The sequence below is a fragment of the Antechinus flavipes genome, chromosome 1 (assembly GCF_016432865.1).
Source record: "Antechinus flavipes isolate AdamAnt ecotype Samford, QLD, Australia chromosome 1, AdamAnt_v2, whole genome shotgun sequence".
Classification (NCBI taxonomy): domain Eukaryota; kingdom Metazoa; phylum Chordata; class Mammalia; order Dasyuromorphia; family Dasyuridae; genus Antechinus; species Antechinus flavipes.
The window spans coordinates 37322058-37348468 of record NC_067398.1 but is presented as its reverse complement, the minus strand read 5'-3'; positions in this window follow the sequence as shown (position 1 = coordinate 37348468).

Below are 26411 nucleotides of genomic sequence, written 5' to 3'. Positions count from 1 at the left end.
ATACACTGTTATGGGATAATAAATCTGTTCTGAACTCTCTGCATACTGACCTTCTCCAGCTAGTTGGTCAAAAGCAACTTGTACAATAGCTCCTGTTTGCCTATTGCGTTGGGCTTGAATCCTACATAATTCATGAAACTCTGAAAGCCACAATAAATTTTGTCCCGGTTCTAGACAAGTTTTTGTTATGGATTTCCAGTCATTCGGGGTTAGGATTTCATAAGACAAATTATCTAGTAACATTTTCACATAAGATGATGTAGCCCCATAAAGAGTGCAACCCTTTTTCAAATCTTTAATTTTTTCCAAATTAAAAGGAGTGTATCTTCTCCTTTTTTGACCTGAGGAGTTGAGCTCTTCAATCACAGGATATGCATTTATAAAATCAGATATATTTTCTCCTTCATTTTTTGCTTTAAGTAATGCTTTTTCTAATCTTGTCAAATTCTGCTTTACAGGAGAAGCTGACTGTGTTTCTGTCTCTCTCCCTCCCCCTTGTTCTACCCATGAAGGGTTAATTGCGGGGGGAGGGTCATGAGATGTGGAATCACCTAATTCCTCCTTCTGTGAAGTATCATACTCAGAATTGTAATTAACTCCATTCTCATCTGATTTGTCCTCCTTTTCACCTAGTAAAGTTGGCACTTCCTCCTGTACTTTCCTTTTCATCATTCTATCACTTAAATAACTTCTTATAGCCAATTGTATTACATTATATGTATTAATTATTGAGTTAGGCCCATTTTTATCATAGAATTGAGAAAGATCCTCTCCAACCAATTTCCATTCATTTAGATCTAATTCCTTATCAAGAGAGAAACAAAGGCATATGTCCTTTATAGTTTGTAAAAGTTCAGTGATTTGCTGTAAACTTATAATTAAACCTTGGCTTTCCATAACTTTGACAATACTCTCTAAACATTTTCCTTGAACAGAAACAGGCTGTTTTCTAAATATCTGTCCATCTTAGCTGAAATTCTACTTTAACTCTTCTAACAAAATTTCTTTGTTGCACTCACCCTAATTTCTGGGTTGAAGTCTTTTCCACTGGATCAGGATCAGAGGCTTTTCCACTTGAATCAGGATCGGGGCTTTTCCACTTGAATCAGGATCGGAGCTTTTCCACTGAAATCCACTGAGGGGTCTGTTTGTCCCACGTTCAGGGCGCCAAAATGTGGTGATCTTTTTCTTCTCAAAACACAGCCTGGTGATAAGAGTTCAGATCTTTTATTGTTTCCAATATAACCCGGTTAGCTTAGAGGCCTATCTCTCTGCTTGGTTCCAAGAGCTCTCTCCAAATGTCTTTAAATCCAAAGGTCTGGTCCTTCAGCCTCTGCCTCGGCTTTCTTCAGCCTCCAGCCAGCTCCAGTCTTCATGTCATTCCGGTGAAATCTCGACTTGTAGCGTCTTACTCTCTAGAACTCTCCGACTGGCCCATTGGCCTATTTATGCTCCTTCCAGAGAGAGGGATTATGGGTAGTTCTACTTAGTACCTTGTTTCAGGTTCTGCCCAAAACATCTTTTTGTAAGATTAGATCAACTCTAACTACTTAGCAGTTAGTAAGGATTCCAACACACTGGTGTGTAGCTTTCCTCAAGATCTTAGATATGAAGATATTACCAATATGAAAAGCAGTCCCATGGAGAATAGATAAAAAGTCACACAGTAATCATGGACTGGTCAGTGTATGAAATGTATATGGTTGGCAAGGATGTTTAATCAAATGTAATTTTTGTGGAAAAACTTAATAACTAATTTAAGAGATCATAGATGGGGGTATAAATATTGATATGAAAAGAAAATCTGGTTAATACATTGACAGATGAAAAATTCCCATGCTATACCCATAGAAATCAGATATACTGCTACTAATTATAATAGTATTGAACAAACTGAACTGTTACCCACAGTGTCCTGTATTATGATACATAAATTAAGCTTGGGAATTAATTTCCAAGTTAATTGCCAAAAATTATAAGTAATCTTTTTAAAAGACAATGCCATATCAACTTTATGCTTCCCAAGAAATATTGATTACAAAGCTAGAAGAAAAAGTCAAAATCACATAGAAAGAAGATAAAAATCATGCCATTCTCATAGTCTTTTCTATTATAGGAGTTAATTCAAAAAGATGATTAGTGATCCTATAGAAGATAAATTTACATATACTATCAAAAAAGTTCATCATCTTCCTCACCAACATCTTGACAAATATTTAAATAATTCTTTAAGGTTGTCAAAGCATTGTAATATTCTCTAAAATATAATGTTCTCTGGGAGCACTTGGGGGGCTCTGGAAGTAGCCTTTGTTTCAGTTTCAGTGTAATCACCTCAAATGCAGCCAGGAGTTAAAGTCCAAATCCTTTATTGTTTCCTTCAAAGTCTTCTCTCCTTCACTTGGGGCTTGGCTAGTTTTTCTTAGAGGCTCTTGTAGTCTTGGTTCCAAGAGCTTAAGCTGCCTTCTCTAGCTTCTGAATCTCCTTGCCTGAATCCTGGCTGAGGCTCTGAGAGATTCTAGTGGGCTTGTCCTTTTTGGCCCTGACAGCTCTTCCTTATATGTTCCACAGTGAGTATACACTCATTATATCACTAGGAAACCATTATTTGTTATAGGATTAAATCAATGCTAAACTAGATTTAACTACTGTCTTCTCAATTCCACTAACTTAGCATCTTGTAAGAATCCTAACAAAGCATATTAAATATATTATTTCACTTGAACTTGACAAATAACCATATGAAATAAGTGCTATTGAAATTTTCAAGAAAATAAGGCTATGATTCAAAAATCTCAAGTGACTTGCCCATATCATAAAGGTATGGGAAGGTATGGGAAATATGATTTAAATCTGAATCACATAGATTCCAAGTTTGTTGCTCTATGTATTTAACCAAAGACAAATGTAGAATTTTAGACAAAAGAAATAAAAGATGCTTAATTTAAATATCTTATACATGTTTTTTTCCTAATCACATATATGTTAATCTTATGATGTTGGGTCATTGCCTTATGCAATATGGTAGCTTTGTCCAAGTTGCCCCTTCAAGTTTTTGGCTTTCTACTCTATCCCAAGCCTATAAACCATCTGTCTGTTATTTATTGGCAGCTTTTGAACATCTTCAAAAAAAACCATCTGTTCAGGTCTTTAAAGCTTCTATTTACAGGACATTCTCTCTTATCTACTTTACAACTTTTTGCATATGTCAAAAATTTAATTACATATTCACATATTAGGATGTCATCTACACAGGAGGAGTCTTGGAACAACAATGCACAGGGTAACCATTCAGGTATTTGCAATGGATTGTATAGTTTAATGTTAGCCTACCAGCCTCATCAAAAGTAAGGAAAATACACAAATAAGAGTTTTACAATGCATGAAATCAATAATGGATCTGAGATTACATGGAGAGAATTGTGATCATAATTCCCCAGAAGCTGTCACTTCCCTATGCTGAGGAACAATATGAATTTTTATCAAAATCTTTTTCTGCCATCAAATGATATATCCCCTTTACAAATGTATCATTTGGGGGAAATAGGTTTTTTATGTTACTAGTTTGAATGGAAAAATAAATGAGAAGCAAGGTTAGACTTTTTTTTTTAAATTAAATCAGGGCAACTCTGGGCCAAACTTTTAAATAGATCTGCCTAAAAAGACTTATGTCTGAAAGTATGGGGGTGTCTTCTAACAACATAACATGGTGAAAAAATTAGAAATCAGAGAAATTAGAGGCAGAGAACCCTTTGTTTTCTTTGCTTCCCTGGAAGCTAAATACAAAATACTGGCATTCAATAGATAAGTGACTATTTCTAACTGTAATGGAAGTTTAGATTTGGGAAATTATAATTAGGACAACTGATCCAGATAATCAACCAACAGCTACCCTCCATTTACATTAAAATAAAGTAAAAAAAAAAAAAAACAAAACAAAACTGCTAAAGTTATTTAGCAAACAGCACCATTTCCTTTTTCTTTTCTTTCTTATATTTTTTTTTACTATAATCTAAACTTAAAGATTTAGAAATCAGAATGCTAAAGGAAATGCAGAAATATGTCCCAATAATATTATCACTGATAAATTAAGCATATATATATAATTGATTTTTGTCCTAATTCCACAAGAATTTCTGTGTATCCTCTGAGCATTGCAACCATCAAATTAGCCTTCTATTATAACAAAAAAAAAAAAATCAATGAAGCAAAACCAATCACCACAATGACTATATGGGGCAATTTATGGACAATTCAGTACCCATGGTATTGGAATCCTTACAAAATGTTAACTCATTAGAGTTGATAGAGACAATAATTATCTAATTTATCATGGTTCAGTATGAGTGATCTGATCCTACGAGGAGATGTTATGGGCCAGAAGAAACAAGGAACTAAGTCAAATTGAGGAGAAAATGTTTAAATCTAGTTTAGAATTGATTTAATCATACAACAAATAATGGTTTCCCAGTGACATAATGATTGGTGTGTACTCAGTGAACAGCATATAAGCAAGAAGCAATCAGGGCCAAAGAACAGAAGTCCACAAGCCCACTCTCAGAGCCAGAGTCAAATTTTTTCCATCTTCCATCTTCGTGCTGGCTGGAGGCTGAAGAAAGCAGATGAAAAGGACAAGCTGCAAGAGCTCTTGGAACCAAGAGTGGAAAGGGTACTATTAAATTGATTAATGTTCAAGAGCATGTATAGAAAAGTATGTGTGAGGAGGAAGGGCATAATTTTTGGTAGGACATTTTGGAAGATGACTGAAGTAGATGACTAGATAGGATGTCATATCTGATCTAAATCTATTGAATTAGAAAAGATCTTCCTTCCTCAAATTAATATAGCTCAAATCCAAAGTTGAGTTCCATGTCTGATGGATTTATTTCATGAGGAGACAAGATATGGTCTCTGGAGAGCTCACTTAGAAATTCCTATTTCAGATGAGAAGAAGACAGCATAGTAACAGGACAGAAGTAAAAATGTCCAATTTAGAGAGTGGAATAGAATATACAAATAGGGTAAAGATAACATGGGTAAGCATGACTTGAAATGAATAATAATAAAAAGGTTGGGGAATATTTGAACATGGTTAGACCTTTTTAGACTTTTAAGAAAATCAGCAATTGCATTAATAGAAAATTTTGGAAAAAATTGAAAATCTTATAGCAAATTGTCAGGTCCGAATTCCTCAGAGATACAGTTTACCAATTTTTGGACCCCTATTATGGAAAAGGTCATAAAGAAGACAACTTGAATGTAATTAGCATGGTAAGGTAAGAGTAATTATATTGGTCAATTTCATTAAGTAGGATGAAGCGTTGAAATCCATTATGGAAAAAAAACAACAACATTGTATAGGAGTGGTGAGATAGAGCAGTGAAGTCTTTGAATCCAACTCAAAAGAATTTATCTGGGTTTATCATGTTATTATGATATAGTAACTGGTAAAAAAAATTTTATCTAGAAATCAACATTTATTAAGATTTGTATTTATTTATTAAGTATCTATCATGTTCCAGTTGCTGTGATAGGTATTAAAACATTTATAAGCAGGAATCTGCTTTTGTTTGTTTATCTGTTTTTATTTTTTGTAGGAAGCTATCAACAAGTAAGTTATTCTAACAATTCAATTCAATAGTTTCCTATAACCTTGTCATTGCTGAAAAATCAATCAAAGGGTATTTATTAAATATTTACATTCAGACCCTAAAGATACACATCAAAAAGAGACACAATCCATTCTCTTAAAGAATGTATATCCTAATGGCTGAGACAACATGCACATAACTAAGTACATACAAGGGATATATAGAGTAGATCGAGTTAAATTGAGAGTTGCCTGGGAATTGAAATAGTGTGTTATTTTTTCAAAGTCATATTTTCAGTAGATGTCAGAATAAGTACTTGAATCAATGTCTTTCTGATCTTGGGGACATCTCTGACCACCAGTTCATGGATTTATATCTTTTATTATTGTTGTCATTTCAGTCATGTTTGATTTTTTTTTTTTTTTTGTGATGCCATTTTGGATTTTCTTGGCAAAGATAGTGGCATAGTTTGTCATTTTCTTATCTAATTCATTTTACATATGAAGAACTTAAGTAAGCACTTTCATGTGACTTGCCCAGGGTCATACAGCTAGTAAAATGTCTGAGGCTCAATTTATCTCAGGAAGATGAATTTTCCTGATTCCAAGCCCAGTGCCACCTAACTGCTCCATAGTCTACCTAATAATTGTCATTGAAATTAGAGCAGCAAACCAGTTGGAAATTAAATAATCTAATTGTAAAGAATGAGTGGGTCAGAACAACATCACAGAAACAATCCATAATGTCATCCAAGAAAATGACAATAATGAGAAAACATATCAAAACCTATGGAATGCAGCCAAAGCAGTTCTTAGGGTAATTTTATATCTCTAAATAGCTACATAAATAAATTAGAGAATGAGATCAAGAATTAGGACGTAACTAAAAAAAAGCTAGAAAAAGAATGTTAAAACCTCCTATTAAATACCAAATTTGACATTTGAAACTCAAAGGAGAGATTACTAAAACTTTTGAACTAATAAACAAAACTAAAAGTTGATTTTATTTTAAAAACAAAATAGATAAATCTTTGGTTAATTTGATCAGAAATAGGAAAGAAAAAAGAATCAACAATATCAAAAAATGAAAGGGGTGAACTTATGACCAATGAAAAAGACAGTAAAGCAATAATTAGGAATTCTTTTGCTCAACTCTGGAATTAACTCTGGCAATCTAACCAAAATAGATGAATATTTACAAAAGTAATAATTGCTCAGGTTAACAGAAGTGGAAATAAAATGCTTATATAGTCTTATTTCAGAAAAAAGAAATTGAACATGTCATTAATGAACCTCCCTAAGAAAATAATGTTCAGTGCCAGATGGATTCACAAGTGAATTCTATCAAACATTTAAAGAACAAATAATTCCAATACAATGTAAACTATTTAGAAGAATAGGTAAAGAAGGAATGCTGCCAAATTATTTCTATGACACAAATATGGCAATGATACCTAAACCAGAAAGGGCCAAAAGGTAAAAAGAAAATTATAGACCAATTCTCTTAAAGAGTATTGATGCAAAAAAAAATTAAATAAAATGTTAGCAAAGAGATTACAACTTGTCAGAGGATAGTACACTATGACCAACTGGGATTTATACCAACAATGCATGGCTGGTTCAGTATCAGGAAAATTATAACCATAATCAACCACATCAATAACAAAAGCAACAGAAATCACATGATAAGTTCAAAAAGATGCAGAAAAATATTTTAACAAAATATGATACCCATCCTTGTTAAAACACTAGACAATATAGGGAAAAATAGTAGAAGCATATTAAATTAATAAGCAGTATCTGTCTAAAACCAACATTAAGCAATATTTGTAGTGGAGAGGAGGTAGACACATTCCCAATAAAATTGGGATGAAAAAAGGATGACCATTATTGCCACTATTATTCAACATTGTACTAGAAATGTCTTAGCAATAATAAAAGAAAAAAAATTAAAAAGAACTAGAAAGAGGCAATGAGAAAATAAAACTATGTCTCTTCCCAGATGATATGATGATGTACTTAAAGAATCCTAGAAAATCATCCAAAAATATACTGGAGATGAGGTGAGCCAAGATGGTGGAAAGGACACATATTTATTTCTGACTTTCTCCTTTGACCCTCAGACTAGTTAGCAAATCCACATATGAATTAATTATGGATTGGCAGAATCCACAAATATTGGGTGTGCAACAAATTACCAGCAGAATATAATTTCAAAGCTCTCCAGAAAAGCTTTTCTGCTTCAATCAGGCAAGGAGAAAGATGGGCCAAGTACAATAAGGCCAGGCACTGGTGTAGGCAGAACAGATCTGGGTTGGTGGTGGCTCTACACACAAGAAAATATACTGGGAAGAATCTACACCAGTGTTGGCTACTCAGCCTTGGATGCAATCCAGTAAATCAGCAGAGAAGTTATAAAACATCCAACACAAACACAAAAGGTAAATAGAGAAACCCAATAGACCAGAATTCCACAAGACCTGATCATGTCCACCCAACACCTGAAGTCAATCAGCACTTGTAGAGGAAGATTGGACAATCTCTTTTGCTGTAAGAGTAGATCTCAACTTAAAAAATGAGTAAAAAAAGAAAAAAGAATTCTGATGATAGACAATTTTTATGGTGAAAAGACAGATTTCAAACCCTGAGGAGAGTAAAAGCAGATTGTCTCCAGGTGAAACCCCAAAGGGTAATATAAATTGTTCCCCATCACACAAGGCTCTCCTAGAAAAAAATATAAAAGGTATTAAAAGAGAACTGGAAAAAGAAAAGTATTATTTGGGGTAAATAAGATGGTGGGAAATATAGAAATAGTAGTTTTAACAGTAAATGTAAAGGGGGTAAAGTCTCCCATAAAGCATAAATGGATAGCAGATTTTGGATTAAAAGCCAGAACCCTACAATATGTTGTTTACAAGAAACACATTTATAGCAGAGTGGTACATACTGAGTAGAAGTAAAAGGCTAGATCAAAATCTATCATGTTTCAGGTGAAGTAAAAAAAGCAGGGATAGTTGGTCTGATCTCAAATCAACAAAAGCAAAAATTGATCTAATTAAAAGAAATAAGGAAGAAAACTATATCTTTGTATAGGGTACCACAGATAATAAAGCAATAGCAATACAAAACATATATGCAACAATTTTTCTAGATTCTCAAAGGAGAAGTTAAGACAGCTGCATGAAGAAATGTATAGCAAAATTATATTAATGGGAGATTTCAACCTTGCTCTTTCAGAACTAGATAAATCTAATCACAAAATACATTAAAAAAAAAAGTTAAAGAGGTAAATAAAATAGATGGAAAGTTAAATGTCTTTGGAGAAAATTGAATGGACATAGAAAGAAGTACATTTTCTTCTCAGCACTTCATGGAACCTATACAAAAATTGACAATATATTAGGACATAAACACCTGAAAGTCAAATGCAGAAAGACAGAAATAGAAAATGGATTTTTTTTCAGATTGTAATGCAATAAAAATTACATTCAATAAAAACCAAGGGAAAATAGACTAAAAAGGAATTGGAAATTAATAATCTTATCCTAAAGAATGAATGGATGAAATAGCAAATCATAGATACAATTAATAATTTCATCCAAGAGAATGACAATAATGAGACAATATATCAAAATGTGTGGGATGCAGCCAAAGCAGCAATAAAGGGAAATTTTATATCTCTAGATGCTTACTTGCATAAAATAGAGAAAGGGAAGATCAATGAATTTGGGCTTGCAACTAAAAAAGTAGAAAAAGAACAAATTAAAAACACTCAATCAAATAACAAATTTGAAATTCTAAAAATAAAATGAGAGTTTAAGAAAATTGAAAGACAGAAAAAAACACTATTTATTTAATAAATAAAACAAAAAATTGATTTTATGAAAAAACTGACAAAATAGATAAAACTTTAGTTAATTTGATTAGAACAAGAAAGAGGAAAATCAAATTGTTAATCTCAAAAATGAAAAGGGAGAATTTTCCACCAATGAAGAAGAAATTAGAGCCATAATTAGGAATTACTTTGCCCAACTTTATGCCAATAAATTTGATAAACAAAGGGAAATGGAAGAATACCTATAAAAATATAGATTGACCAGATTAACAGAAGAGGAAATAAATTACTTAAATAGCCCCATTTTAGAAAAAGATATAGAACAAACTATTAATCAACTCACTAAGAAAATATCTCCAGGGCCAGATGAACAATTAACTCCAATACTATATAAACTATTTGACAGAATAGGGAAAGAAGGACTCTTACCAAATTCCTTTTGTGATACAGATATGGTACTGAGACTTAAACTAGGTAGGATGAAAACAGAGAAAGAAAATTATAGACCAATCTCCCTAATGAATATTGCTAGCAATATAACTCCTTTTTCACTTAGGAACAAAACTTCATGAATGCAACTTCCTCGCTCCAACTACAGACTAGCAACATGAACTTCCCTGGGAGTATATACTAACTGAATCAGTTCTTTATCCTGGATAAATAATCCTTGCTTACTCTTAAAGCTAGCTGCTATGGCTAAATATATATCTTTTAATTAATAATTAGATGGATTACTAGTGTATCCAATTTTTTCCAATTTCAGACCTATATTACCAAGGGAATTTCCTGACTCAGGACCAAATCACTACTTTAAGAGGTAGTAAGTAAAGATAAGAAGACCTATTAGGAAGTTATTTTAATAATCCAAGTGGTGAACAAGAGTCATGCAAGTGGTAGTAAGGATGATATTTAGGAGGAAAGAAAAAAAATGTTGTAGAACTAAAAGTTGTAAGACTTTATTACTAATTGGATATAAAAAGATATATAGGGGAAAAGAGGTTGCCTTAAGATTAGAGTACAAAAAAATTTGTTTGTATGGGCTTGATTACAGTTCCTAAATTTGGATAAATGCTTCTTTGTTTGGATTTTTGTGGCTTTGCTGATGCAACATATAGAAATCAATTTAATGTACTTCAATTTCATACTCAATATGGAGTCCAATAAAATTAGCCATGCAGGATTGGTCTTCACAATTGTTCCTGCAATGGCTACCACTGAAAATCCCTAGAATCAAGAAGAATGTTCAGTAGTATACAGTGCAGGTGGATTCACCCTTAGTAACAGACACAGCTGTGTCTATAAAGTATATAAGTAGAATATTTAATTTTGGGAAATTGCTAACAGCAGGCAGAATTATAAAAGAGTAAGTCACCTTCAACTGTCACTCAAAAAGTCAGAAGGAGACCATGAATAGCAGCATTTTTCTAAAATATTCCCAGGCTAGAGTTTTGCTCAATATCCTTTCAACCATTTACTGATCAATGGTATCTCTGGTGGTCTGCCAAACACATATATATCTGAGGGTATGTATGAGGGTGCTGAAAAATACTTGATAAAGGGGAGAACATTTCTGGATATTCCAACCATAAGCTAATTCTGTCTGACAGAATGGATTCCAGGATGGAAGCCAATTTTCACAAACATCTACAACACTGCAAAAATCCCCTCTTGCTCTCATTGATCTACTGATCATTTTGTTTCTGTCTTTTGCCTTAATATTCCCATTCCTCCTGCGTTGATAAAGCAATATCATTTGTTACTGATGAGGTTACAACTCTGGCAAACTTAGGCAGTTCCCTTCCAAAAAAATAATGCATGTTAGACTAGAACACTCACATGCTTTTGAATACAGGTAGGCTGTGTTACTCAACTATTCAGAAGTACTTAGATGATTCATGCATTTTAATATCTTTCTGATTCACCTCAACTGTATATGTAGGAAATTATTTTCCCTATTGGAATTTTAGAGCTTAAGTATGAAGAGCAGATGTCCTTATTTTATCACTTCATAGTGGACTCTATTGGTTTCAAAGGAGCAATTTTACTTTATTTGTTAAAGTCTAGTGAACTATAATTCATTCTTAATGCATAGATTAGTAAAAGCAGTATAATGACTTTGGAAGACTATCAAGGTAAGGATTTTTTTTTTATTCCATTGTAATTGTACTCACATTTTATTTTTGAGTTCAAGATCTTAATTTTATTCTTTAATACTTTGATAGGGTGAATGTCCTTATACATAATATAAAAGAGTTACATTGAAAAGAATTGCCAGGGTCATTCAGGTCAGTCTCCTCATTTTAAACTTGAAGATATTGGGTGCTTAGAAACATAAGTGATTTTCTTTAGCGAAGCATATAGAGCATAAGACACATCATCCCAATGTAAAGATAAAATTGTGATCTAAATCTTCTGAATTACAAAAAACAAACAAACAAACAAAAAAATACTACCTCATAAACGACCATGCTTCTCTACCAGTCATCACCAAAATTCAGCTTAGGCTTTCACAATGATAGTGCCCCTTAATTAGAACATCAGAAGTCAAAGTGTCATATTTAATGCTGCTTTGTCACCCTTACTATATATCCCAAGGTCCTGTGGGGAGAGGGCAAGACAGAAGATAGAAAATGTTAATGCATTACAATATTCCATGGGTTATTTTAATTATTTACGTACATACACAGTTTGGTTTAGGCATTGATTAATGTCAAAGAAATTTAAATAATACCGTAATTGAGCTAATGGGTTTGCCTGCCATAATTTTTATTAATATATACATAGATGTATTTTCACAACTAAATTATAAATAGCAAATAAGAAGATATGTTTTCTTCTACTTCTTTAGAACCATTGCAACTTAAAACAGAACTCAGTTTACTATTGTTCAATCTGGAATATTAATTGGTAATGTATTTTAATGACAGACTCTTCTAAACTCTAAACTCAAATATTCTTTCAATCAGTGGGTATCCTGTCAGATGCATTTGTCAGAAAAATATACATTGTATGGATTTATTTATAAGCTACTTTAAAATAACCTATTAACCAGCCTAGGTTTATTGGCACTTGTCTTAGTCCTTCACATAATGAATATTATTATACTGATGTCAATCTGTTTGATCAAAAATTTATTAAGAGCTGATTATGTACAAAGCACTGGATTAGACAGTGAGAGTATGAATTGTTTTTAAAAGACACCAGAAGCTTACCATCAAGAAGCTTAGAATGAGGAATAATCTTAGAATACTAGAAATTATGAACTGAAAGTATTTATGTATCTCAAGTACCTTATTATTTCCTGATTACCAAATAAAGTTCATTATTATTATAGTATTATTTATATGTAATTATATTTTATGGAAAGACCAATTCTGTAATAAAAACCTGTTTTCTTATCTCAAGTAGATCTTTATCTTTAGCAAAATTAGCTATTAACACTTAATCAGTCATTAGTTATAAAATGTGTTGGGAGATAACATAGACATACCAGTTCTTGGACTTCTCTAGTTCATAAAATATCAAGATGTCATCATGGAAGGAAAAAAAAAATATTTCAGAGTCAAAGAAATCTGGCTGTTTGGTGAAAAGAAAACAACTTCTTTCAAGACAGATCTCTAAAACCTACAAGTAGCAGAGAAATTGTTTCAAATTGGCAAATTCCTCATCAGGAGTTTATGGTGATCAATTAGGTCTAATCCAAAACCCAAAAATGAACAAATGAATGAAAGAAACTTTTATTCTTTCTATTTACTAAATTTTTCCCAGTATAGTTTATTTGAAATAGGCACTTAATATAATTTTACATTGTTCAGATGTATTAATATAATTGATTTGAGAGTATGAGAAGCCAGCATTTCTGAATTCCCCCTCCCTCAAATAACCAGAAACCATCTTTTTTTTCTTCTCTGAAAATAATTTTTTACATTTTAATTACTTTTAAAAATGTAAATAATTTGAGAATGTTACTCACAAGGGAAATAATAAAAGATGAAATAATTATCATTGATTTTTTTGGGGAAAAATTGCATATTTCCACCAAAAGGAAAATGTCAAATATTTAATGTGGGATATTTCAAGGTTTTCCCTGTGTGTGTGTGTGTGTGTGTGTGTGTGTGTGTGTTTTTCAAAACCAAATTCATAAACACCTGCCATTTGATGATATCATATGAATTCCAAATCTTGCATCTACTTTTTCAAAGCAAGATTTGGAGCCCTAAAACAAAACAATAGAAAACAAAGAGTTCATATATATTCAGAGATGGAGGTAGATATAATTATGATGACTGTTTATATGTCTGTGTATGTGTTCACTTAGGAAAAATACTAAACCATTAATTCAGCTGCAATTTCTTTCCAAGGTAGAATTATAGTCTTTAAATATATGTTTTAAAACAATATCACTAAGTTCTACCATCTATTCTGCAACAGTTCTTCAAATTGTATGTCAACTTTATTCATAACCTTTGTTATGTTTTCTGTTCTATTTTCACAGACTATTTACATAAATACAGTGTTTGAACTAATTCTATACCACTACTGCTACTCAGAAGCACCATAATTAAACTTTCCCCCCTTTTTTCAATGCTTGTAATAGAAAAAAAAATAAAATGTGACTTGCCCAATAAGTTTTTAAGAGGCTTGCACTAAATTCCTCAGTGCTGGATGCAAAATCTCTCTTCTTTCCGGATAAAAGACCTGAACCAGGGGAGATCTTTTTGCTATAATTTGCTATAATCAGAAGCAAAATAGATGATACACCCATCATTGCTGATGAGTATTAAAGATACTACATAAATTAATTGACTTCTTAAAACACTGATATTGAATGATGTCAGATGCATGATTAAGATTCTTCCCCATTCTCTGGTCTTATCCACTTCAGAGTAGGTGCTGATATCCTCTCAGTACTTCAGGTAAGCCATGATGGTGCTTTTCATTGGATGTTCAGTCATATTCTGTTAGAAAAGGACAACGATTGCCCCTGAGACATTCTTTTAGGCTACTGAAATGAAGGTAGAAATGAATGACTGGATGCCTAACTCTCTTATTGAAGAGAAAGACACACTAGAGCAAGAAACAAAGAGTAAATCAGGTAATCAGCTAGAGTCAGGTAATAGTGAATGTCATCACATTATTTAGTTGCTAAAAGCAATATTTAATTTATGATTAGTAGCTTAGCACAGTGTATGGAAAGCTTGTCTTCAAATTAGAAATATCTGGGTTCAAGTATTGCCTCTAAAACATCCTAGTTGTATAGCCCCAAATGAATTGACTTGTGTCTCACTTATATGATGATTATCCAAGACCAAGGATATTTTCACAATGAAAATTCCCTAGCCCAATAAAATCACAAGTCAATCAAGTTTTAAAGTATTTTTATGATCACACATGGTTAAACATTGAACTTTGAAAAAAAATGTTTTTCTACTATAACATTTTGCTCTGCACCACAGGAACTCAAGGGAGGTGACAATGACTATGTCACAGCTAAAGTCATTAATTTATGGTTATGTCATTCATTAAATTGTTGGATATTGCCTCAATTAATACTTTTGTTTGAATAGAAAAGCATCATAAATTTAAAGCTGGGAGAGACTTTACAGGTCATCTAATCTGACTCCCTCATTTTATAAATAAAATAATTACTAATCAAAGAAATTAGGTGACTTGCTCAAGTCATACAAGCAGTTAAAGTTAAAGTTATTCTGATTCCTTTCAATCAAAATCAAATGGCATTTTAAATTCAGCAATCATTTAAGTGTCCTCATAACATTTCATGAAAAAGTGATAAAAACACTTAAGATGAATATCCAATTCAACTCAATATTAAATACTTACTTTGTTCCCTACACTGTGCCAGGTATTAGACATTTGAAGAGAAAATACAAACTGCCTTTGTTCTCTAGCAGCTTTTGTTCTTTTGGGCACAATTGGTTAGATTAATGCTGATTTTGGAATACGGAAGATCTCATTTCAAACTATACCTTAGACTCTTTCTAACCTGTAATCCTGCACAAGCCATTTAATCTCTTAGGACTTGATTTCTGAGTATGTAAAATAGAAGGGATTATATTTCATTACCATAGGATATCTCTGCTCTCTAAATCTATGATGTCAGTATTATCTTTATCTAAGTCCCTCAAGAAATGTTTCCATTAGAAAATGATGTGAGGCTTTGAATCTTGAAAAATGTTTTTAACAAGCAGACTTGAGAAATGACTGTTTAAATATGGGACAGTCCATGAAAAGAAGCAATAAAAATGCAATAATGTTGGCAAGAAGACCAGTTTGACTTCATCCACAATGAAATAAGGAGAGTAATTAGAAATAAATCTGGAAAGGTGAACTTGAATCAGACTAAGAACTTTAGATGCCTAGCTGAGCAGTTGGCATTTTATTCTAAATTCAATAGAAGGAGATTGAAGTAACATTTTTTGCTTTTCAATGAGAATAAATAGAGAACATTTGAATGGACTTAGGTTCCCAAATGGGGCATATAGGAACCAATTAACCAAACATGGATTTAGGTTAGAAGAACTCACAAGCATACGAATTTAATGGCCACTGGACAGACCTTTTATCAAGTTAAGGACAAGGGAATCAAGGAAAGACTCCATCTAACTTAAGTTTTAGCTTTATTCTTTGGGCTCAGACTTTGACAAAGATATTTTCTTTTCTTTTTTCCCCCTAAAGAGAATGGGAGTAAATATTCATCTAATGAGTAAAGATTAGAAGCTAAAAATGATTAAGCAGTTCCTGTACAACCAGGCAACTGCAGTATTTAATCCACTCCAATTAAAAAAAAAGTTATATTGTACGTGCAAAAGGGATAAAAACTAAATACTCCCAGAAAACACCCATGAAGAACTCATAAGTCTAGATTGAAAACAAATGTGTCATGAGTACAAAATTCTTTGTATGATGTCTAAAACCTAATAACTTAATTTGGTTATTTTTAAAATTCCCTTCTGCTTGAGACTGATTTTAGCTGTCATATGGCACACTCATATCTTGCCACTGAATTTTTTTATGAAACTGACACCAAAATACTAAATATGCCCAGAAAAAAAAATGGACCCATAATGTGTGCAAACTTCTGTTGATTAACACAACAGCAATCAAAGGCAGTAGCTGGTAAAGTTCTATGTCTTGTCCTGGAATCTTGTAAAGAGAATCATTAAAAAAGAAACAACCAAAAACTGTAATCACTTGAAAGAATTCTGTGAAATAGGGCTGGATATTGCTATGAAAGAAGAATAGGATCCACTAATAAGTGTTAATGATACTTCAGTATTTCATACATCTTAGACTTTGAATAGTTGCTACATGTCAGTAAAAGCAGCTTGGGTTCCATTTCCTAAATAACATATTCTTAATATCGTTCAAATAATGAACCTCTTTGACAGTCTAGGAAAGTAGATGAATCCCTCAGAACAATGTTTTGTTTTTTTTTCCTTACATTAATAAAGAAATGTTAAGAGTTTAAGGAAAATAAAGGTACATTTTTTCAATCCAAATTTATAGGCTCTCTGAAATCTCTTCATGACTCTGTGAGCCCCAGTTTAAAGCCCTTGTTCTACATAAAGTCTTCTTGATCCTCCTCAGTTATTGAGAGTTGGTTATTTTAGTTTATTGTGCTTGTATTGCTCTATCTTTATGGTGTAAGTTTTTTAAAAGTTTACTCCTTTTAGGGTAGATTATAAAAGAGATTTTTTCCAGGTATGAACTTAAGTATTTGCTAATGTTCTTTCCAAATCTAATGTGAGTGTCTGGCTATTTTCATTTTTTCTTTGAATTCCCAGTATCTATAATAGTATTTTGAATGTCATTCATAGTAACAACCAAAATTTACATAGAACTTTAGTTTTGCAAAAGAATTTACAAATATTTAATGTTATCCCACAACAACCCTAGGAGATAGGTGCCATTATAATCCTCATCTTACAGATGAGAAAACTAAACCAGGTAGAGGCCCCTAATCACATGATTAGGAAAGATTTTTAACATGATGTAATATGTTCTACTTGAACAATCCTACAGACCAATATTATGTTAGTTTTCCTAAAAGACTTTCTGTAGAGGGCTGGAAGGATTACAGAGAGCTAGAACTGTGAACAAGGTGTACTTGAATCCAAGACAGCAGAGTACTTAAGTCTAAGTACCTACTCAATGTGAGATAATGGTTCCATAAACATATACTTAGATTATATGGTGATATGATGGCTTTCCTCAGGATTGGAGCCTGCTGAATGTGTTGTGGTGAGGTAATCATAGGGAAGGATTAGAGGGCTAAGGGAGGGAGTCAGAGACTCTCTGTAGAAGCTGCTCAGGAAGGAAGATTTCAGGGTCCAGACTCCAGAGTTCAGGATCCATCTTTATCGAGCCACGTGGCAGCTTGCCTGACTCCTTCACTTCTCCTCCTAAAGACCAAGGACTTTAACTGATCCTGACTCTGATTGATCCTGAGGCCTTCCAGAGAGCTAGCCAGGCATTAGAACTTTCCTTTGTGTCATTCTCAAAACATTCCATGGTTTCCTATTTCCTGATGAAAGTGGTTCTATAATGATTATATAGTGGTTCTAATAGAAGACAGACATATCTGGTTTTTTGATCTGCCTCCAATAATTTTTGCTTGTAATTGGCATATGACACACACATACCACATCATTTTAAAAGAAAGATTATACAACTTTAGATATGAGAAATTCACTTAATTTGAAGTAACTAGATAGTTTAGTAGATATTGGATATCAACAGCTGGGAATTAGGAAGATCCAAGGTGACATTATGTCTCCAACCCTTACTAGTCTTGTGATTTTGTGCAAGCCATTTCAACCCTCCAGAATGCTGTTTTTTTCATCTACAAAATGAGAGTGTTGGACTTGATGGTCTATAGAGATCCTTCCAGCCATAATCAATGTTCCTAAGATGATGTGTACATCACACAATCTTATTGTTGCTGTGCACAATTTCCTCTTAGTTCTATTTACTTCACTTAGCATGAGATCATGTAAGTTTTTCCAGGTCTTTCTGAAATCATCCTGAAAACATGGACTATTCCCTTATATTCATATACCATAATTGTAACCTCCCACTGGGACTACTGATTGCCAGGGCTATATATACCAATCTTCTCCAAATAGACATTAAGACAAATTGATGTTAAGGTGCTAAACATCCTTTCTTTATTGGTAGTCTCAGCAGGGATTAGCCAGAAGCAAAAGCAAGTGTATAAGTGTATGTATGTCTCTGCGTCTCTCTCTCTCTCTCTCTCTCTCTCTCTCTCTCTCTCTCTCTCTGCTTCTCTGAATCTCTCTACATCTCTGCCTTTCTCTACTTCTCTCCACATCCTTCTCCTATGGGCTCAAAGTGGGTTATTTATATTTACTCTCCTCTGGGATTACCCCATGCCTAACCCACCCAGCACTTCTTAGGTGGATCCGCAGAAGGGAGACACCTGGAGTTAGTATTGTCTCCTAAGAAAAGATCTATCAAGAGGACACACCCCTCGCCTTCTCAAGGAAACACCTGTAAGACACAACCTCCTGCCTCAGAGGACAAGCCTCCTTTTACCTCCTGGATCCACCCTACCAGCTGACATGACATACATGGCAATTCTCAGAAGGAAAGTCCCTAACGCATAACTTATTCAGCCATTCTACAACTGATGAGCATCCACTCAGTTTGCCACTACAAAAAGGGCTGCCACAAACATTTTTGTATGTGAGTCATTTTGCCTTTTTTATAATCTCTGGGATGCAGACCCTGCTTTGGCATAGTTCTCAATTGCTCTCCAGAATGGTTGAATCATTTCATAACTCCACCAACAATGCGTTGGTGTTCTAATTTTTCCATGTCTCCTCCAACATTTATCATTATCTTTTCCTATCATCTTAGCCAATTGGAGAGGTATAAAATGATATTTCAGAGTTGCTTATGACAATATCTAAAAATAGTTTGGAAAAATTCAAAGTGTGCTTTAAGTCTCAAATAATTTTAAAGAATAAAATCCAGAGAGATTTAGTCTAGTTTTGTTTAATGAGAAATTAAGGCCTCCCACATTCTGAACATGAGACTAAAATCTGCCTTTACAATTTTATCTCCTACTTTTTCCTAATAGAAACTTCAAATTTATCTATACTCATTGATTTCCATATATAATAAATCCATTCCACTGCCTTGCTCCCAGCATTTCCTATCACAACAGGACTGTTTCTCCTTTCTTTCTATTCATTCAAATTCTATTTCCAAAAAGTTAATTTTTTTCTTTTCAGCACTAAATTGTAATGCCCCGGCTAGCACTCTGGAGGGCCTCAGGATCAGTCAGAGTCAGGATCAGTCAAAGTCCTTGGTTTTTAGAAGGAGAAGTGAAAGAGGCATGCAAGCTGCCACGTGGCTCATCAAAGATGGATCTTGGACTCTTGAGTCTAAAGCCTGAAGTCTTTCCTGCTGAGCATGCTGCAGCAGAGAGATTCTGACTCTCTCCCTCAGCCCTCCAATCCTTCCCTATGATTGCCCCTCCACAACACATTCAGCAGGTTCCAGTCCTGAGGAGAGCCATCACATCACCATATCATCTAAGTATATGTTTATAGAATCATTATCTCCCATTGAGTAGGTACTTAGCCTTTAGCCTTAAATACTCTGCTATCTTAGATTCAAGTACACCTTTTCAGAGTTCCAGCCCTCTGCAATTGTTCCAGCCTTCTACACTAAATGATCACTCCATGCTAGGAACATTGATCTTTAGCCAACAAGCATTTATGATATGGGCATTATGAGTCAATCACTGTGCTAAATGTGGATTAATATCAAAATAAGGTAAAACAATCATCTCCCACTCTCAAGAGCTTACATTCTAATGAATGAAACATTGTGGAAAGGATTGTATATATTGAGGATTTCTACAATAGAAATAACATTGGGACAATACACTAGCAGTGGAGAGAAAAGGTTTTAAAGACTTCCTGTAGAAAGACGAAATCAGAAAATTTTGAAGGAAACCAGAGAATCTAGAAGATGGAAATGAGGAGGAAAGGAAACATAAGACTGAAGGATAGCCAATGAAATGTCTTTGAATTTTGAGACAATAAGAAAAAAGCATCTTTTGGTTTATCTAGAAAATTTTGAAAGTGAAGAAAACTAAGTTCTTAAGAGGGTAAGTGGCTTGCCTAGAGACTACATTGTTAATAAAGGACAGAATCTGAGGTGAAAAAACAATTCTTTTTACACTGCCCCATGTTGCCTCCCTATCTCTCTACCATTTATTTGTCCATTCTCCATGTCCATGTCCATTCATGCTACCTTCTCATGTTAGTAAGCTTCTAATGGGTCTCTAGCTATCTCCCTAACTGATATGTTAACTAGGAGAATAAAGATCATGTTTTACCACTCATCTCCCACAGTTGTGGTGATCTTTTTCTTCTCAAAACACAGCCAGGTGATAAAAGTTCAGATCTTTTATTGTTTCCAATATAGCCCGGTTAGCTTAGAGGCCTATCTCTCTGCTTGGTTCCAAGAGCTCTCTCCAAATGTCTTTAAATCCAAAGGTCTGGTCCTTCAGCCTCTGCCTCTGCTTTCTTCAGCCTCCAGCCAGCTCTACTCTTCATGTCATTCCGGCAAAATCTCGACTTGTAGCGTCTTCACTCTCTCAAGAACACTTCTGTCACCAGCCAGCCAAGTGGAAAATATTCTGCCTTGCCTCGGAGAGAGGGCTTCTGGCGTAACTCTACTGAAATCTGACCGAGAGCTTCTGTCTGTTTCTTTTATCCAAGAGGGAGGAATTATGGGATACGAGAGAGAGGGATTATGGGTTTTCTCCCATAGTGCTCTCTGGCCAACGAGCTTCAAGGGAGGTGTGAACTCATTGAACTTAGTTCTACTTAGTACCTTGTTTCAGGTTCTGCCCAAAACATCTTCTTGTAAGATTAGATCAACTCTAACTACTTAGCAGTTAGTAAGGATTCCAACATCTCCCCCTTTCTTTTGTTTTAAAACATAGGGGGTTCCTGAGGGGGTACACATAAATCCATCAATATGGGCCAGAACTTTGTAACAGATATACATGGTATACATAAATCCATCAATATGGGAGGCATTATACATAATTTACAAAAGCACACAGCAATATAACATAGGCTAGTGGTAATGTAACAAATAACATGAATCAACATGAAAATTTAACTACTGCAAAAGTCTCATCAACAATCTTTTATCTCAAGAAATCCAATGATTCTTGCAATTGCTTAAAATACATAAGCACATAGTAATATAACACAGGCTAGTAGTAATGTAACAACATAAATCGACCTGAAAATTTACAAATGTCCATAAGTCCTAGAAATAGTCCATAAGGAATCCATTGTTCATTAGTTCATGCGCCAGGAATCTAATAATTCCTGTAAGCTCTGAAGTACTGCAAAAGTCTCATCAACAATTTTTCATCTCAGGGAATCCAGTGATTCTTGCTGGTTTTTCAGGAACTGAAAGCTGAAGATTTTAAAGTTCTTTTGACAGTCTCATTGTTAGCCATCTGATTCCTTTTCCACCTGTGGAAATATAAGCAGATCCTCTTCCCCAAGCAGTTAACTTATCTAATTCTCTTCTGTTTACCACTTTTGGGATTTCTCCTCATCATCTGGTAATTACATTGGAGCTGTTTGCATTGGATATTGTCTTGTTGTCTTTAAAAGGCCTGTATTCTTCCCAACTGTAATCCTGATTGCTTTTCTGTTGGTTGATGACATCAGAGTTCTGAATTTCTAAAGTCTCTCTGGGTGTAACCTCGGCTGCTATCATGCCCCACCTGTCCTTTGATTGATACTTTGGAGCTGGGCCTTGCCTCTCATTCTTCTGGGTCAATATACATTTAGAAGCCCAGTGAAAGCCTTGGTTACATTTTGGACATGGGGTTTTGGGTTTTCTCTCACCCTGTCTTCTCACTTTATCTCCATTTCTACATTGGGCTCTTAGATGTCCAATTTTTCCGCACTGGAAACATCGACGAGTTTCTCTATAATTCCTTTGCCAAGAAGGACCTTGTCTTTCCATGTTCATCATAGTCTGGGCATAATAAGCATTTGTGCCCACTGTGGCACAGCGTCTTATGATTTCCTCTAAAGGAGCATCTTTGTCTAGCCCCCATATAATTCTTTTGCAAACCTCATTGGCATTTTCCTTAGCCAAATGTTTAGTCATTATTTCTGTTGCTGCATTGTCTCCAATGGTTCTTATTACAGCTGTTTGTAAACGTCCCACAAAATCTGCAAAAGGTTCGTTGGGACCTTGCTCTATTTTTGTGAAAGCATTATTTCCATCTTTCTGTCCAGGGAGAGAATTCCAAGCTTTTATTGCAGCCTTAGAAATTTGCTCATACACTGTTATGGGATAATAAATCTGTTCTGAACTCTCTGCATACTGACCTTCACCAGCTAGTTGGTCAAAAGTGATTTGTACAACAGCTCCTGTTTGCCTATTGCGTTGGGCTTGAATCCTACATAATTCATGAAACTCCGAAAGCCACAATAAATTTTGTCCCGGTTCTAGACAAGTTTTCACTATGGATTTCCAGTCATTCGGGGTTAGGATTTCATAAGATAAATTATCCAGTAACATCTTCACATAAGATGATGTAGCCCCATAAAGAGTGCAACCCTTTTTCAAATCTTTAATTTTTTCCAAATTAAAAGGAGTGTATCTTCTCCCTTTCTGACCTGAGGAGTTGAGCTCTTCAATCACAGGATATGCATTTATAAAATCAGATATATCTTCTCCTTCATTTTTTGCCTTAATTAATGCTTTTTCTAATCTTGTTAAATTCTGCTTTATAGGAGAAGCTGACTGTGTTTCTGTCTCTCTCCCTCCCCCTTGTTCCACCCATGAAGGGTTCATTGTGGGGGGAGGGTCATGAGACGTGGAATCACCTAATTCCTCCTGCTGTGAAGTATCATACTCAGAATTGTAATTAACTCCATTCTCATCTGATTCGTCCTCCTTTTCACCTAGTAAAGTTGGCATTTCTTCCTCCTGTACTTTCCTTTTCATCATTCTATCACTTAAATAACTTCTTATAGCCAATTGTATTACATTATATGTATTAATTATTGAGTTAGGCCCATTTTTATCATAGAATTGACAAAGATCCTCTCCAACCAATTTCCATTCATTTAGATCTAATTCCTTATCAAGAGAGAAACAAGGACATATGTCCTTTAAAGTTTGTAAAAGTTCAGTGATTTGCTGTAAACTTATAATTAAACCTTGGCTTTCCATAATTTTGACAATGCTCTCTAAACATTTTCCTTGAACAGAAACAGAAGGCTGTTTTCTAAATATCTGTCCCATCTTAGATGAAATTCTACTTTAACTCTTTTAGCAAAATTTCTTTATTGCACTCACCCTAATTTCTGGGTTGAAGAGTCTTTTCCACTGGATCAGGATCAGAGGCTTTTCCACTTGAATCAGGATCGGAGCTTTTCCACTTGAATCAGGATCGGAGCTTTTCCACTTGAATCCACTGAGGGGTCTGTTTGTCCCACGTTCAGGGCGCCAAAATGTGGTGATCTTTTTCTTCTCAAAACACAGCCAGGTGATAAAAGTTCAGATCTTTTATTGTTTCCAATATAGCCCGGTTAGCTTAGAGGCCTATCTCTCTGCTTGGTTCCAAGAGCTCTCTCCAAATGTCTTTAAATCCAAAGGTCTGGTCCTTCAGCCTCTGCCTCTGCTTTCTTCAGCCTCCAGCCAGCTCTACTCTTCATGTCATTCGGCAAAATCTCGACTTGTAGCGTCTTCACTCTCTCAAGAACACTTCTGTCACCAGCCAGCCAAGTGGAAAATATTCTGCCTTGCCTCGGAGAGAGGGCTTCTGGCGTAACTCTACTGAAATCTGACCGAGAGCTTCTGTCTGTTTCTTTTATCCAAGAGGGAGGAATTATGGGATACGAGAGAGAGGGATTATGGGTTTTCTCCCATAGTGCTCTCTGGCCCAACGAGCTTCAAGGGAGGTGTGAACTCATTGAACTTAGTTCTACTTAGTACCTTGTTTCAGGTTCTGCCCAAAACATCTTCTTGTAAGATTAGATCAACTCTAATTAGTTAGCAGTTAGTAAGGATTCCAACACACAGTCATAAAAAGAATTTTGCTCAGAAAATATTTTTCCCTTAAATTAAGTTTCCCCCAGCCAGAAACATAGGATTTAAATCATATAAGGTATTATATTTTAAGCCAGATTTACAAAAGGCAAATTATGTTGCCTGATCCCTCACTTGGCAAACAATTAAAAAATGCAGATGAAGGACAATTTTTCAGTCTTTTCTCTTTGGTATGGTTGTGTCTAGTTAGTTGCATTTCCCAATGGGATAATATGGGTATTCAGGGAATTAAAGTGTTACTGCTTGTATGTACATGATTTGGGCTTCAGAATAATCAGGAATTCATCTGGTTTCCTATTTTGAACTTTGGTGCTATTCAGAGATTATAGAAAAATCAAAGACTACAATTGAGAACAGAAAAAAAAAAAGTTATCGGTTTGTTGTTGTTGTTGTTGTGTGTGTGTGATGTATGTACCTATATGTGTGCATATAGTCAAATAGGAGATTGATGTTATATTGCATAGAACATTGGCTGCAGTGATCAGCAAAGGAAGGGGAGCAAACAAATATTTATTATGAAACTAGTATATTCCAGGCCCTGTGTTAAGTGCTTTATAAATTCAATTTTTTTTTCCAATACTGGCTATAACCAAAGCAAATCATTTTATCTCTGATTGACTCCAAGTACAATCTTTTATATATTTTACCATATTGCATCACAAACGTGTCTACACAAGCATGCACATGCACACAATGACTGTGCACTATACAGAAACATATATCCTTCTCACACATGCTTATGCCTTTATGTACATGTACATGTATGTATCATATGTATCTCTGGATAGAATGAAGAGAGAATCTCATCTTCAAGCTGAAACTGTACACTTTGATAATAAAATATAGATCAAAATTGTGTGGTAGAAATTCAAAACTGGAAATGAGTGGTTGGTGATGTTTCCATATTCTAGCAAAAATGCCTGCTGGTACCTCTCCTTTTGTCAGAGGCTGATAAGGGCTGTCCTATCTTGCAGTCAAAACATCTCACTAAAAAGCTTCTTTGGCTGGAAAACCTATCTTGGAGTATGTTTGATTTCCTGGCTGCCTTATTTGTTTACAACAATGCTCTTAAAATTGTCTCTACCATCTGTGTGAGGTCTAGTTGTCTGAATGAGAATGAGATATTAAAATGCCATCCAGATGTCTAGATGCATATCTGCATTAACACATTATGCAAATTGTCACAAGGCATTTTTTTCTTCTTAAACAAAAAATATTTTTAGATGGAGTGTAAGAAAGTAAATCTGTGGAAGCTAAAGGAAATGAAGAAAAGAAAACAAGATGCATCAGATTTACCCAGCTTATCTTTTCATAATCATGTCTCGTAAAAGGTGGCTCAAAATTGACGTGTATATGTGTATGTCATTTTGCAAAGGGATAAAGTAAAAATTTTAAGTAGGAAAATTTTCTTTAAAAGGACTAGGAATTCATTCTTAAGATCTATTTCTTGAGCTAAAAATCCAAAGGAATCAGGAATTTGGTAATAAGAATATAAAAACAGATTCTCAGTTTATTGTCTTTTGCCTTCCCCTCACACAGTCTCCAAATCTAGAATCATATCCTCTTATTTAGCATAGTAGAACAAGAATGAAAATTCTGATCTAAAAATTATCTTTTCATTCTTTGGTGTGGAATATATTCTTCTAGTGTGGTAGAAAGGATTACTGAAAACTTCAGATGCTCATATATTTTAAACAAGATGTTCTTAACTTTTTTCTATGTTTTAGGCACCTTCCTTAGTTTAGTGATACCTATGTAACATATTAATATTTTAATGAGCAAATTTTAATTTTAATGAGTAAAATAAAATTATACAGGAGGGAGAAAGAGAATAAG